The sequence below is a fragment of the Lolium rigidum genome, chromosome 4 (assembly GCF_022539505.1).
Source record: "Lolium rigidum isolate FL_2022 chromosome 4, APGP_CSIRO_Lrig_0.1, whole genome shotgun sequence".
NCBI lineage: Eukaryota > Viridiplantae > Streptophyta > Magnoliopsida > Poales > Poaceae > Lolium > Lolium rigidum.
In genome coordinates, this window is record NC_061511.1 from 235,408,253 (window position 1) to 235,417,713 (window position 9,461).

A 9,461-nucleotide genomic window follows, 5' to 3' on the forward strand; every position below is an offset into this window, starting at 1 on the left:
CACGCATCAAGCACTTTTTCTGGCGCCGTTGCCGGGGAGATCAAGACACGCTGCAAGGGGAGTCTCCCACTTCCAATCTCTTTACTTTGTTTTTGTCTTGCTTTACTTTATTTTATTTACTGCTTTGTTTGCTCTTTATATCAAAAACACAAAAAAATTAGTTGCTAGTTTTACTTTATTTACTGTCTTGTTCTCCATATTAAAAACACAAAAAAAAATTAGTTACTTCCATTTACTTTATTTAGTTTACTTTATTTACTACTGTTAAAATGAATACTCCTGAAAACACTAAGTTGTGTGACTTCACAAACACAAATAATAATGATTTCCTATGCACACCTATTGCTCCACCTGCTACTGCAGCAGAATTCTTTGAAATTAAACCTGCTCTACTAAATCTTCTGGTGTTAGTTCTGATGATGCTGCTGCCCATCTTAATAATTTTGTTGAACTTTGTGAAATGCAAAAGTATAAGGATGTAGATGGTGATATTATAAAACTGAAATTGTTTCCTTTCTCCTTAAGAGGAAGAGCTAAAGATTGATTGCTATCTTTGCCTAAGAATAGTATTGATTCATGGACTAAATGTAAGGATGCTTTTATTGGTAGATATTATCCTCCCTCTAAAATTATATCTTTGAGAAGTAGCATAATGAATTTTAAGCAATTGGATAATGAACATGTTGCCCAAGCATGGGAAAGAATGAAATCTTTGGTAAAGAATTGCCCAACCCATGGACTAACTACTTGGATGATTATCCAAACCTTCTATGCAGGATTAAAATTTTCTTCGCGGAACCTATTGGATTCAGCTGCTGGAGGTACCTTTATGTCCATTACTTTGGGGGCGGCAACAAAACTTCTTGATGATATGATGACAAATTACTCTGAATGGCACACGCTCCACAAGGTAAGAAGGTAAATTCTGTTGAAGAAACCTCCTCCTTGAGTGATAAGATTGATGTGATTATGTCTATGCTTGTGAATGGTAGATCTAATGTTGATCCAAATAATGTTCCTTTAGCTTCATTGGTTGCCCAAGAAGAACATGTTGATGTGAACTTCATTAAAAATAATAATTTCAACAACAATGCTTATAGGAATAATTCTAGTAACAACTATAGGACATATCCTTCTGCTAATAGTAATGGTTATGGTAATTCTTATGGGAATTCTTACAACAATAATAGGAGTGTACCCCCTGGTCTTGAAGCCATGCTTAAAGAATTTATTAGTACACAAACCGCTTTTAACAAATCTGTTGAGGAAAAGCTTGATAAAATTGATATTCTTGCTTCTAAGGTTGATAGACTTGCCTCTGATGTTGATCTTTTAAAATTGAAAGTTATGCCTAATAAGGATAATGATAATAAGATTGTTACCACAGCAAATGCCATCCAAGTTCGAATTAATGAGAATATTAGATTGATGGCTGAATTGCATGCTAGGTGGGAAAAAGAAGAAAACGAAAAACTTGCTAAAGAGAATAATGTAGCTAAAGTTTGGACTATTACCACCACTAGCAATGATAATGATTCACATGTTGCTAAACCTCCTACTATCAATGGTAAAATAATTGGTGTTGGCAATGTTCTACTCCTAGTGCAAAGCGTGCAAAATTGCCTGAAACTGCTGAAACTGCTTGTGATAAAACTGCTGAAATTTTTCAAAATATTGGGGACAATGATCCCATTGCTGTAGATCATAATGGTTTAGATTTTGATGATTGTCACATCTCTGAAGTTATAAAGTTCTTACAAAAACTTGCTAAAAGTCCCAATGCTAGTGCTATAAATTTGGCCTTTACAAAACATATTACAAATGCTCTCATAAAAGCTAGAGAAGATAAACTAAAACTTGAAACTTCTATTCCTAGGAAGTTAGAAGATGGTTGGGAGCCCATCATTAAGATGAAGGTCAATGATTTTGATTGTAATGCTTTATGTGATCTTGGTGCAAGTATTTCTGTTATGCCTAAGAAAATCTATGATATGCTTGACTTGCCACCATTGAAAATTGTTATTTGGATGTTAATCTTGCTGATAATGCTATAAAGAAACCTTTGGGGAGGATTGATAATGTTCGTATTATGGTTAACAATAACCTTGTCCCCGTTGATTTTGTTGTCTTGGATATTGAATGCAATGCATCTTGTCCCATTATATTGGGAAGACATTTTCTTCGAACCGTTGGTGCTACCATTGATATGAAGGAAGGTAATATTAAATATCAATTTCCTCTTAAGAAAGGTATGGAACACTTCCCTAGAAAGAGAATGAAGTTACCTTATGATTCTATTATTAGAACAAATTATGATGTCGATGCTTCATCTCTTGATGTTACTTGATTCACACTTTCTGCGCCTAGCTGAAAGGCGTTAAAGAAAAGCGCTTATGGTAGACAACCCATTATTTTACTTCTGCACTTTTGTTTTATATTTGAGTCTTGGAAGTTGTTACTACTGTAGCAACCTCTCTCTATCTTTATTTTATTGCTGTGTTGTGCCAAGTAAAGTCTTTGATAGTAAAGTCAATACTAGATTTGGATTACTGCGCAGAAACAGATTTCTTGCTGTAACGAATTTGAGTAGAATTCTCTGTAGGTAACTCAGAAAAATCTGCCAATTTACGTGCGTGATCCTCAGATATGTACGCAACTTTCATTCAATTTGAGAATTTTTCATCTGAGCAAGTTAAGTGCCCCAGAAAAATTCATCTTTACGGACTTTTCTGTTTTGATAGATTCTACCTTTTATTTTGCATTGCCTGTTTTGCTATGTTTGATGGATTTCTTTGTTCCATTAACTTTCAGTAGCTTTGTGCAATGTCCAGAAGTGTTAATAATGATTATGTCACCTCTGAATATATGAATTTTCAATTATGCACTAACCCTCTAATGAGTTTGTTTCGAGTTTGGTGTGGAGGAAGTTTTCAAGGGTCAAGAGAGGAGGATGATACAATATGATCAAGAAGAGTGAAAAGTCTAAGCTTGGGGATGCCCCCGTGGTTCATCCCTGCATATTTCAAGAAGACTCAAGCATCTAACCTTGGGGATGCCCAAGGCATCCCCTTCTTCATCGACAACTTATCGAGGTCACCTCTAGTGAAACTATATTTTTATTCCGTCACATATTATGTGCTTTACTTGGAGCGTCTGTTTGCTTTTGTTTTTGTTTTTGTTTGAATAAAATCGGATCCTAGCATTCCTTGTGTGGGAGAGAGACACGCTCCACTGTTGCATATGAACACATGTGTTCTTAGCTTTATTCTTAATGTTCATTGCGAAGGTTGAACTACTTCGTTCATTGATATATGGTTGGAAACAGAAAATGCTGCATGTGGTAATTGGTATAATGTCTTGAATAATTTGATACTTGGCAATTGTTGTGCTCATATAGATCATGTTTAAGCTCTTGCATCATGTACTTATCACCTATTAATGAAGAACTACATAGAGCTTGTTAAAATTTGGTTTGCATGATTGGTCTCTAGAGTCTAGATATTTTCTGGTTAAGGTTTTTGAACAACAAGGAGACGATGTAAAGTCTTATAATGCTTACAATATGTTCATATGTGAGTCTTGCTGCACCGTTTTATACTTGAGTTTGCTTCAAACAACCTTGCTAGCCTAGCCTTGTATTGAGAGGAATTCTTCTCGTGCATCCAAATCCTTGAACCAAAAACTATGCCATTTGTGTCCACCATACCTACCTACCACATGGTATTTCTCTGCCATTCCAAAGTACATTACTTGAGTGCTATCTTTAAAATTCTATTCTTTGCCTTTACAATACATAGCTCATGGGAAAATAGCCTTAAAAACTATTGTGGTGAAGAATATGTACTTATGTATCTTATTTCTTAATAAGTTGCTTGTTGAGCGGTAACCATGTTTCGGGGACGCCATCAACTTTTACCTTTGTTGAATATCATGTGAGTTGCTATGTATGTTCGTCTTGTCCAAGTAAGGGCGATTTTCATGATCAAATGGTTTGAGTATGCATATTGTTAGAGAAGAACATTGGGCCGCTAACTAAAGCCATGAATCATGGTGGAAGTTTCAGTTTGGACACAAATCCTCAATCTCTTATGAGAATTTTATCTATTGTTAAATGCTTATGCACTAAAAGAGGAGTCCATTATCTGTTGTCTATGTTGTCCCGGTATGGATGTCTAAGTTGAGAATAATCAAAAGCGAGAAATCCAATGCGAACTTTCTCCTTAGACCTTCGTACAGGCGGCATAGAGGTACCCCTTTGTGACACTTGGTTGAAACATATGTTATGCAATGATAATCCATGTTAATCCAAGCTAATTAGGACAAGGTGCAAGCACTATTAGTATTCTATGTATGAGGCTTGCAACTTATAGGATGTCTTATACATAACACATATGATTTATTACTACCGTTGACAAAATTGTTTCTATGTTTTCAAAATGAAAAGCTCTAGCAGAAAAATAGTAATCCATGCTTCCCTCTGCGAAGGGCCATTCTTCTACTTTATTGTTGAGTCAGTTTACCTATTCTTTCTATCTCAGAAAAGCAAACACTTGTGTAAACGGTGTGCATTGATTCCTACATGTTTACCTATTGCACTTGTTATATTACTTTGTGTTGACAATTATCCATGAGATATATATGTTGAAGTTGAAAGCAACCGCTGAAACTTATATCTTCCTTTGTGTTGCTTCAAAGCTTTCTACTAAGAATTTATTGCTTTATGAGTAACTCTTATGCAAGTTTTATTGATGCTTGTCTTGAAAGTATTATTCATGAAAAGTCTTTGCTATATGATTCATTTGTTTACTCATTGTCTTCATCATTGCTTCGAATCGCTGCATTCATCTCATGTGCTTTACAATAGTATTGATCAAGATTATGATAGCATGTCACTTCAGAAATTATCCTTGTTATCGTTTACCTACTCGAGGGCGAGTAGGAACTAAGCTTGGGGATGCTTGATACGTCTCAAATGTATCCATAATTTCTTATGTTCCATGCTACTTTTATGATGATACTCACATGTTTTATACACATTATATGTCATTATTATGCATTTTCCGGCACTAACCTATTGACGAGATGCCGAAGAGCCGCTTGTTGTTTTCTGCTGTTTTTGGTTTCAGAAATCGTACAAAGGAAATATTCTCGGAATTGGACGAAATCAACGCCCAGGGTCTTATTTTTCCACGAAGCATCCAGAAGACCGAAGGGATCACGAAGTGGGGCGACGAGGCGCCGCCACACTAGGGCCGCGCGGCCAAGGGTGGGGCCGCGCCGCCCTAGCGTGTGGGGCCCCTGTCAGCCCTCCGACTCCGCCCTTCCGCCTACTTAATGCCTTCGTCGCGAAACCCCCCGTACCGAGAGCCACGATACGGAAAACCTTCCAGAGACGCCGCCGCCGCCAATCCCATCTCGGGGGATTCAGGAGATCGCCTCCGGCACCCTGCCGGAGAGGGGAATCATCTCCCGGAGGGCTCTTCATCGCCATGATCGCCTCCGGATCGATGTGTGAGTAGTTCACCCCTGGACTATGGGTCCATAGCAGTAGCTAGATGGTTGTCTTCTCCTCATTGTGCTATCATGTTAGATCTTGTGAGCTGCCTATCATGATCAAGATCATCTATTTGTAATGCTACATGTTGTGTTTGTTGGGATCCGATGAATATTGAATACTATGTCAAGTTGATTATCAATCTATCATATATGTTGTTTATGTTCTTGCATGCTCTCCGTTGCTAGTAGAGGCTCGGCCAAGTTGATACTTGTAACTCCAAGAGGGAGTATTTATGCTCGATAGTGGGTTCATGCCTCCATTGAATCTGGGACGATGATGAGAAAGTTCTAAGGTTGTGGATGTGCTGTTGCCACTAGGGATAAAACATCGATGCTTTGTCTAAGTATATTTGTGTTTATTACATTACGCACCATACTTAATGCAATTGTCTATTGTTTGCAACTTAATACCGGAAGGGGTTCGGATGATAACCTGAAAGTGGACTTTTTAGGCATAGATGCATGCTGGATAGCGGTCTATGTACTTTATCGTAATGCCCCGATTAAATCTCATAGTACTCATCATGATATATGTATGTGCATTGTTATGCCTTCTTTATTTGTCAATTGCCCAACTGTAATTTGTTCACCCAACATGCTATTTATCTTATGGGAGAGACACCACTAGTGAACTGTGGACCCCGGTCCATTCTTTACATCTGAAATACAATCTACTGCAATTGTTCTTTACTGTTCTTCGCAAACAAACATCATCTTCCACACTATACAATTAATCCTTTGTTTACAGCAAGCCGGTGAGATTGACAACCTCACTGTTACGTTGGGGCAAAGTACTTTGATTGTGTTGTGCAGGTTCCACGTTGGCGCCGGAATCCCTGGTGTTGCGCCGCACTACACTCCGTCTCCAACGACCTTCACGTGATCCTTGACTCCTACTGGTTCGATAAACCTTGGTTTCTTACTGAGGGAAAACTTGCTACTGTACGCATCACACCTTCCTCTTGGGGTTCCCAACGGACGTGTGTTAACTGCACGCATCAGAAGACTCCATGAGTAAGTGCCACTATGGTTTTATGTTTTTTGGACTTTTTTGCACATTAAATGACTCATTTAACTAGCTTAATCTCATTTGTTGACTCTCAGTTGACCATCCAATTGAGGGTAAAACTGAGTATATTGCACTAGCCAGTATTAGCACTCAAGGGGAAAACTGAGCACACAAAAAATGCTAGCATAAGACTCGAGGGTATACCTGAGTATATCTAAATTTTCAGGGTTAGACTCGGGTGCGGTGCAGAAGTGAAAGACGTGCAATTGTTGACGCGTAGACGCGGGTCGCGGTGCAGAATTCGAAGACGTGCAATCGTGGAAACGTGTCGCGGTGCATAAGTGCAAGACATGCAGACGTGCAATAGTGGACGCGTAGGACGCGGGTCGCGTTAACGACCCCTCGCCTTTATAGATGCCTCTCCCTGTTCGCCTCCTCGCACTATCTCTGTCACTCTCACTCCCTCACGCAACGGCGCCTGTCACGTCCCATCATCTTCTCCAAAGCAAAAAAAAACCTCTCCATCTCCTCTACCGGTGATGGACAAGGAGAATGCGAATCCCATCGTTCTCGATGCCGTCGACTCCAAGCGCGACGCCTCCCTCTTCGACACCGTCCCCTCTACGGCCGTCGCCTCCACCGGTGCATTGGCGGCTCCCGCCGGTGGATTGGAGGCTGCCACCGGTGGCGGTCAGATCCCACCGGAATGGAACACCTATGAGGAGGTGCCGTACATCTCGTCGTCGAACCCCTACGACACCTGCATGGACGACCCTTGGAACGAGGTAACTACGGTTTGCTCCCTTTTTGTTCCCCATTCCTTTTTCAACCCTATTTTTGCTGGTTCCCTACTAACTATTAGTGCCGATCTATAGGTAGGATGAGTATTGGGTTAATATTTACGCCAATTTTATTCCATTTAGTTTTGATCCCTTCTTGATTTCGTTTAAGATTTGGGGTTCGGCCGTTCGGTTAATTTATGCAAGTAATAATGGAATCTCGATCAGTTAATTTATGCAAGTAATCATGAGATCTCAATCAGTTATTTTATGCACGAATCAAAAGATATTAGTCGTTTAATTTTGCAAATAATCTGGAATGTGTTCAAATTCAGATCTGGAATCTGTTTCTTTGCCTATGATTAATCGTTGGGCACAAATTTTTACAGGGCGGGTTCAGCGAACTATTGCTGTGTACAAATCTGTTGTGCATGAGCTTTGGTTCGCTAACCCCGTCCTTGTAGATATATAATTGTGTTCACTCTAACTGTGGCTGTCTCTGTTTTTCCTAACTTTGTTATCATGCATGTTACGTCGTCGTTGCAACTCATTCACTCATAGTTTCCGTTTGATATGTATCAGGTGTCTGGCAGCGACGTCGGCATCGACGAGGAGGATCAGCACACCAAGGCTCGGCAGGTGCTGCGGAGGCTGCAGGTCGGCCAGTACACCTCCTACTTCACCAAAGGTGTCTACATGTGCCCCTTCTACACTAGGAGACTCGGCGGCACCGACTTCAACTGCCTCCTCACGCATGCCGAGAACATCGGAAGGACCTTCCCAAGGTCACAGTGAACGTCTACTCCTTCCGCGCCAAGCACAAGGCACTCGGCATTCACCTCTGCAACTTGCAGCGGGTGGAGATCGCCGCCGGGCGCATGCCTCCAATCAAGCCCAAGGTGCCCAAGATCAAGGGACAGGGGAGCAAGAACTGGAGGAAGAGCTAGATGGGGTAGGCGAAGTCCAGGACGTGTGCTGCTGCTGCAAAGCAGCTTTTATTTTATTGTTAGGGATCCCTTGTTGTTTTGTTGTTAGTATGTTGGTGTTGTGAAGAACCTCGAACCTGTTATTATGTTGGCTGCTGTATGCAACTTATTATCTAGGGATTTCTATTATATATCCCTATCCTACTATATTTTATTGGCCCTACTTTGTTTTCTCGATTTACTATGACGGTGTGAATTTATCGTACATTAGCATCGAGATTTACTTCTAGATTTAACTAGATACATATGGACCAAAGGGAGTACTAGATTTGCTGCCATATTGGGCAAAAACGAGGGCCAAAAGGCACAAATAATTGAAGAAAGACAGAAATGCAAGATTTTCTAGATTTGATACTAATTTGGTGAAAAAAGACAGAGAGAAAGAGGGAAAAAAGATGCTCTTAAAAATGCCAATTTGGACCGAGAGAGACAGAACCCAGCTCCTGCTCACGTACAACCAAACGCGGTCTCGTCCTGTCCCACGTGGTCCCTTTCTACCAGCCCCACGCGACGCGGCCCCACACGTCAGCACGGAACGGTCAACTAAACGGGAATACTCCCGTCCGAGCTCCTTCTGCGGGTTTCAGACAAGGGCTTGGGGAAAACTGAGGAAAAACTAAGAAGATAGGGAGAACTGAGTACAACTAAGTACCCGAGGGCACGAAAATAGAAAGCCCTTAATAATAACCCCCGAGAGGTCATACCAAAACCTACATGGTGCCTACGTGGACAAAGTCAAGCAAAGTAAAGAAAAGTGAAGCCACGTGGAGTCAACAAAAGCCTAGTATGATCGAATGCGCTTTTTCGATAATGTTGATTGAATGCTCTACAAGTAAAAGAAAGAAGTTTGTTTTTGAGAACAAGAGAATAAAGTGAAACCCATGAAAAAGAAGGGGAAACTCCAAACGGAGGCCGAATTACATGTAGCCCTTTATTTTTAAGCACTCAGAATTCGTGTTTCAAAGTTTCAAAAAATTTGAATCAAAATTCTGTAGATAGCTAATTATGTATACTACAATGGTGTAAAATATCAATACAAACTAATTCATATTCTAGGCTACACAAAAATAACAAATTCTGAATTTTATAATGAATAGTGCACATTTCAAGACTATAAAATTTGTCAGATTT